The following is a 7,552-nucleotide window of genomic DNA, read 5'->3' on the forward strand; positions in this document are numbered from 1 at the left end:
CTCGGTGCTTGCGGGTCCGCATGAGCGGATTATCGATCCGGTGGGCTCGTCTGTTCTGCGCGTTCAGGGAATCTGGCATTGGCTTACAGCGTACACAGGACCTGTACGAGATATGGAAGGACATGGTGAGGTCTCGTCGTCGTGTTTGATACTTCTTGAGGGCTAATGGGCGGCGTAGCGGTGGCGCGGCATCGTCAAGGCACGGCATCGGGTAGGACACGTGTGGTGCGGCCTCGTGGGCGGGGGAGTGCGACGGCCAGGGGAATATTGACGGACTCTGGCTCTGGGGAAGTACCTGGTGGCTCTGGGGAAGTAGCTGAGGACTCTTGGCTCTGGGGAAATAGATAGCAGGAGGGCAGCCGGCGGCAGGGACTCGCCTGTCGTTGGTGAGCACTTCAAATCGGACAGGCGGACATCAAGTCATTCTCTCGCAGCACACACGCGCACACGACCTCGGCGCACCGTATACATGCATACTACGCAACAAGACCGCCCCGCGCGCACTCGTACAACACTCAGAAAGACGGTCGACCAGCTAGGCGCCCACGCAACACCCACAACACTGCCGCGTCCTTCGAGCTGTCCGCCTTGCCTCCTTCTACACTGCCACTACCTGCCGACGCCTCGCTCCCTGAAGGTCGCTCGCTCGCTTGCAGCGCTGCGCCCCTCGCTCGGACATGCTCCGCTGGCTGCTGGGAGCACCCGCTGTCCCGCTGGGTGCCTAATAATATACCGGTGAGTCTCTGTTGCCAAGTCGAAATCCTGCCACTGACCTCCTGCTCGAAACCTCCTGCCGCGCCCTCCTGCCATGCACCGGCCGCTGCCACTACCGGATCGCGTCGACACGTCCACAGCTGTGACCGTAAGTGTCAGGGGCATCTCGGAAAACTGCGCGCGCATGCTCACACGCTCCCGGTCCCGCCAGTACGTCCTCGATGATCATATGCAAACGCGCCCATCCGCCGTTCTGTCGCTACAGCTTCCAGCTGCGCTGGTCGCTGTCCGGCCGCGATGTCGCGCACGAGCGGTCGTGTTTCCCGACGTCTCCCATCGAATGCTACGCTTCCGCTGGACCATGTTAGCGGTGTAATACGCTGGCAGTCCCGTCTCGCCACACGCGATTTTCGACACTGGTCGCTCGGCGGGCGAGACTTCAATACGGTCTTGTGCTCGGTGTGCAGCATATGGGCCCGGGAGGCGTTCGGGAGGCGACGGTGTCCGCCAGACACCGTGGTCCGGGGAGTTGCAGACATCATACAATCCTACGTGTGTGCTCACCTCCGGTTGCGTGTCTTACACCCCGATACCCATCCGACCTCCCCCATCTCGTCCTGCCCGGCACTGCGCCGCCGTTGTGGGGTGTGAGCGCCCCTGAAGGTGCGCTCTAGCGGACACGAAGGTCATCATGCACGATTCAAGGCGGCGGACGTCTTCCGCACACGCCCACAGCCACAGGATTCGGCGTCGACCTGGTACGCCGCCGCCCTCTGCACGCCCCCCAAAATCGTACCGGAAGATCTGCCGCTGGTCTCCCCGCTGTGACCAGTACCTGGCTTTCCATCGACCGTCCCTGTCCTGCATGGGCCTTCCCACAATGTGCCAGCGCATCCGATACAAAGCACTCACCTGTTGCCCAGTGGGCTCGAGGCCTGTGAGTCCGCCACTTCTGATTCGCTTTGGCACTCCGTCTCAACTTTGCGTGGACAGCAGCCGCCGCACACATGCATATTCTTGTACGATGCGGAGGCGGCTTTGTACTAACCTTGCTGTCCTGTCTTGCCTACCTGGCAGCGGCCCCGACTCATCTATCAGATGACATGCCTCATCTCCGTGCGCATGTCGACTCACCTGTGCCCTCGTCTTGTGCTGCGTCTGCTCGGCAGTATAGACGGGATGTTGTGATCGGCACACCATGACATTGGTCGACCAGCATCAGGACGAAGGCAGCGGGCAGCGGAGGAGCGGGCAGTGAGCGGAGAAGACATGATGGAGAGGATGGGATGAGGGTGGTAGCGGGGCGAGTGGGGTAGTCCCGGGATAGCAAAATATTTGCCGGTCTGTCCGTGTAGCGCAACATGATGGAATGCCTTTTCCATCGGCGTACTGTCACACATAGGCCGAGTCCTAGCGCTCGCTCTCATGGCTCGCTTCTCGTTCCAGGGGTTCTCCGCTGCCGGGCTATCCGAGGCTATCCGGCGAGTGTTGATGCCTGCCGCAGCCAGCACGGCACCTCGGCCGCTCACGTAAACTCACGCAAGATTCTGTTGCCCGCTCTGACATAATCAGCAGCAGAATAGGGCACGGAGGTGCGACTCCTTCAACTTGCTCACCCCGGTGCTCTTCCTCGGCCGACCTTGAATTATTTTATTGCCCACAATGTCCGCACTGCAACTTGTCCCGCTTCAAGCCTTGTGCTCGATATTGTCCACCTACACCCTATTATGCATCACTGTCATTCTCATCGTGCTAGAACCCCGTCCCGGCTCACCAGTGCTGCTCGTACAGCCACCGTGTGGCCCGGAAGCAAGACTTGTAAATAATTCTCGGAGTCAATGTGCATACACCGCACAATTCACATGCCCAGAAGCTCCGCCAGGAGGTGCATAATGTGAGCTAATTGTGTTTGCGTGATGAATGTGCAAAAGTTGAGGCGCAAGCGGGCCGTACACCGAACAGAAAGATATGTCAGACGCGGGCAGTCGATCTGAAGATCTAGGAGTGAGTGCCTGATTTGGCAATTGGTGTCGTTTGAAGCGCCCATTGCATGCCCGGCGCCTGCCACTCCAAAAACCTGAACTTTGTGTTCTATTCCTGCCTCCCACTGCCACTCTCTCGCCGCATAATACCAAAGACCTGAAGAATCATTCGCCTGGGACCGCTCGACTCGATCTGACAGACAGTGGCTGCGCTACGTAGTGCTACACAACGGCACGGCCCACTGTCATCACTGTTCCCTGGCACTGGCACATTGTCTCGCCGTTTCAACTTTCCCCATGGTGGCGGGGTCCGACGGGAACTTGCCTTTGCCGTATGCTGATGGCAACGGGAAACAGGGACATTCACCGCTGATGCTTGCTTCGCTTCACGCCTCCCCGGACACCGGATCTTATGGCAATCAATCAGTCCACTCCGCTGGCAACCCACTCTTCTGTGTCTGCACCCCGTGGCATGAAACTCACCTCTTTTTTGGATGCTCACGTCCTCAGGCCAGCCCGGGATAGCAGCCAATTTTGGCACTAGATCTACGGTTCTTGCAGTGGTCTTCGGAATCCGTACAGAGGGTGAACTAGGCATCATCCTCGTCCTTGTGCACCAAGCCACTGGGAGTGCAGAGCCGGCAATATTAAATTCAGATCTCGCTTCTCCCGCCTGGAGTTGCTTCGGATGCCGGAGCCTCCGCACCTCGCAAACCCCGGCCGCCATCTCCGAATCTGTTGTTACGGGTTACGTTCACAGGTGAGTATATTTTTTTGGTCGCCTGGTTTTTGACTGATGTCTGTCGGGAGGCTGCAGGCCCGGCGGCTCGGATGCACTGGCATCAGCGGGTGTCTTTGTCTGGTCCGATTCCATGTCGTACAATTACCTGTATGCACGCCACCAGAAGCCGAGTCTAGACGATGCACATATAATTAGCCACTAAGATGGTGAGTGCGTTTCTGTTTTGAGGCTCTAATTACAGCACTCATCCTCTCAATCTCAATGGCAGGCGGCCGGGACAGACCCAGAGATCAGGTTCTGTTGTACCGGCAGCGCAACCACACCCGGTGGCCGATCTTATGGCATAGTCCCCACTGTAAGCGTGTACTTCGCGCTGCGGGCCTGCACACCTAGCAACCGGTGGATATTGAACCCCGTGCACGTTGGTCTGGGACGTGTCCCGAGCTGCGTAGTCGGGTGTGGACTATATCATTATGCATCACATCTATGTCACCGCCCGGCCCCGCCAAGTGTTCAGACTGGTTCGAACAGTGCCTCGGGGTTGTGCCCCGCGGCGGGCCCGGGCTCGCATTCCGTGTCAGCCCACACCAAATAGACAGGGTATCCGCTGAACCACAGCCTGAGTAGCATCGGTCGCGGTGCCCGGCGCCGGAAGAGTGTCCGAGTCCTGCACTGTGTGACATGCAGCACCACTGCGTGTGCACCGCCATCCCGAAGTTGCGAAGGACAGGGAGAGTGAGCATAAGGGACTGCCGCACATGCAGTAGCGACTACTAGTGTGGCGCCATCGCCGCCAGTCAATACACTGACCTGCTTTGCGGTGGGTTACCGCATCCGTGACACGCCGCTGCAGCCTCGCAACGCTGAGCCGGCCGACTGCAGCCTGATTCGCCTGAGAGAGCCGGCCTCGCGCCCGCCAAGTCAGTGGCGGGGCAGCCTGAGCAAGCCTGTGGGTTTGGTACCGGCACACCAAGCGGTGGGCCCCGTGCGCCGTGAAAGAGCAGACTCGGACTCGGACAGGGCGAAGCGTGTGCGTGGGGCTGTTCGGGGCTACCTTGAACTCGTTGAAGGCATTTTGGCCCGTGAATGCAGCCATGCTGTTTAATGGTTGTACATGCCGGCCGCGGCGGCTCGGGGACGTGTATTGCGCAAGTGCGGGATCTCTGGGTGGCATGAGTCGGGGTGTACATACAAGTCGTGCTGGGTATGGACTATGGCCCGGGGTAGCATCGTGTTGACGGCACTAGCCAAGCGTTACTTGTGTCGTCACTTGCACATGTCCGCGGGGCTCTTCATCGAGCAGCGCAGAATACACGGCTCCGCGGTCGTACCAACATCCCGTGTCAGTGGTACATTGGGATTACGCGTGCACTCCTCTGCCCGACGGTCCGCACGCGAGATGGACAGCGCAGACGCCGCGAGGCACGTCCTGCTGCGACCCGAGTGCCTCTCGAGGCCGCGTCCGTGCGATTCCAGACGGGACACCGCCGCCACCACCGCACGGTCTGACATAGCTCTGCGGGCGCAAAACGGACGTGTATTGTGCACTCGAAGTATCTACTATAGCGCGCGCGGACGCCGCGTGCGCGCAGGACAGAGGCGGGCCAATGCCTGCGGCTCGTGCAGAAGCCCGACGGCGGCGGCGGCAGGGCGCGGCGGTGCGTACGTTACTGATATGAGCACGCCCGGGTTGGGGTCGTTTCCACCGCTGCGCATTCGCAAGCCGCAAAGCCGGGGTCGTCGCGGGCCATACGTTCTCAGCCGTTCGCATACGCGGACGGCGCGGGTGCGGGTCCGGGCGCGTCGCCCCCCGAGCCCGTGGCATGTGGGCTGGCCCTGCGAGGGGAGATCGGGGGGCCGCGGCGTGCAGCGTGCACGGTGTGTCGCCACTCGGAGCACGGCGGCGGAGGAGGAGGCGGCGCGTACCTGTCTCTGGGCGGCTGCGCCCTTCGCACAGCGCGAGCGCACCAGTTGTGTGCTGTGATTGTTGCCGGACGCGATGGTGGTGGGCGCGATGGGGTTGGGGCCCCTGGCGACGCACGCTGGCTGCAGCCGGATGCGAAGCGGCGTCAGTGTGCGGCGCACCGCGTTTCAGACACGCGGACGGGAGCCGCGGCGGACGTACTAGGATTGCGGAGGGCGGTGTGCGCGGCCGCGTGCGAGACCCGCGTGTATGCGACGTCTGCATCCCGCGGGGAGCGAGGAGCGGGGAGCGGGGAACGGGGCAGCGGGCGCGATGCATGCGAGATTGAGTGGGCGGGCGCGGGCACGGCGGAGTGCGAGCGCGGGGCGTGGTCCAGAGTTGTGTGGCAGGCTCGGTGCGCGCCACCGCACTCGTAGGCTGTGCTTCATAGAGGGTGGCTGTTGGGGTTGGATGGCGCGCCGACGCACGGCCACCGAAGCACCGCCGTGGTCAAGCGGGTCTGGTGCTGGCGACGCGACGAACGGCTCTCATTGCCGATGTCGACGTGCTGCTAGCAGGGCCGCACCGCGCCGCGGCTTCCGTGAGAGCAGCCGTGTCACGATGGGCGATGCGCGTGTTTCACGATCCCCGGGGGCGCGGCGGATGCACGCACTCTGTCTCTTGCAGCCCACCACCCCACCATGGCCGACGAGGCAGGGACCGGATTGAGGGCGGCGTGAATGAGACAGCCGGGGGAGCGTGGCCGGGCTTGCTCTTTGGTAGGGCGGAGCGGGCGCATGGCCGGATGTTGTGGGGCGGCGGCTTCCGACGGGCGGGTCTCCATGCGGTGTGCGCGAGTGGCCTCGGCTGCGTTGTGTGCACCCTGGATGGGATAAGCGAAGGAAGCGGGCGCAGAGGGAACGTACCAAGACTCGTGCGGGTAGCGGGCTCCGCGTGGTCCGTGCGCAGCGCCGGCACACGGGCAGGAGAGGGAGATGGTGATATATAAGGCGGGCCGAGGGGTGGAGGAGCAAGCACCACGGCTGTATGCGTCCCCCTTTCGTTCTACTCACTCGCGGGAAGCTCTGGCGACAGAGCGCGTCAGCTTGCTGGTCGGCGGTACGTGCCCTTTACTGACCGACTTCATGCACTGACATCGTGTGCAGCAGCACGGCCGGGGTTGCGGATGTCGTCTCGTGAGCGCGAGCCTGGGCCGGTGTCGTGCAGGAGGCGTAGGCGTAGGGCGGGTTCAAGCTGGTGGGCGCCTGTTTGTAGCCACTAGACGAATGCTAAGGAGAGGAGCTTGACGCGGTCAGGTGACGGAGATGGCGTGGAGCGACGTGCGATCGGTGGTGAGCGACGCACGATGACGTAGGGCGCTGCGGCGGAGGCTGCTGCGGCACGCTTCGACTTTGCGCGGACGGGGCCGACGGAGGGCCCGGAGCCGGCGGGGCGGCTCATGCGTTCGAGGAGAGAGGCCATGTTGGCGGTGAGAGACGAGGAAGAGGGGAGATAAAGGAGGAGGCTCGGGATGGGATGGTGGTCGTCGGGAGCGAGGCCACTGCCGCTCGCATCCTGAGCCACCGCCACTCGCCCGCTTTCTCTGTGTGCTCCTGCTTGCGTTCTTCTCCCACGAGCAACAGACGCCCATCAACATTCATCGTCGGTGCAGTCCTCTTTTCCTCTTGCCCTTGGAGCCGTCGTGCACTCAGATCTTTGCGTTCTTTCTCGTTATCGCACCTGTATCCACATACTCTGGGTTGATCTGGCTGAGCCGACACCTCAACGTAGTCTGTGTAGCCGTGTTTCTGGTCTGTAGCCTACTATGCACCTGCACCAATCACTCGGAGGACTTGAGCGAACTACTCAAAGTCGTCGAACAGGGCCGTTGACCACGTATATTTCAACCCTCTACCCCTCTGCCCTCGTGCCAAAGACTCCATCGGCCCTGAGAATACGGTGATACGACCTCGCAAGCGCTGCACGCCGCTACTGTCCGTGGCGCGCGCCCAGAACACGCTTACCCGCATTGTGCGCGCGACATCGTGCGTGCAGCTGGAAACCCGTGCTAGTTTATCGATGGCGCCGATGTCGGGCGGTGGCGCTCTCGCGCTTCCTCACTTCGTTTACTTCAACCTTCTCCGCGGACGGTGTCCTAGGATCCCCGCGCTTTGACCAGCTCACATCGGACCTCCTTGAGGAACACCGAGC

The sequence above is a fragment of the Trametes versicolor genome, assembly GCF_000271585.1.
Source record: "Trametes versicolor FP-101664 SS1 unplaced genomic scaffold TRAVEscaffold_11, whole genome shotgun sequence".
Taxonomy (NCBI): domain Eukaryota; kingdom Fungi; phylum Basidiomycota; class Agaricomycetes; order Polyporales; family Polyporaceae; genus Trametes; species Trametes versicolor.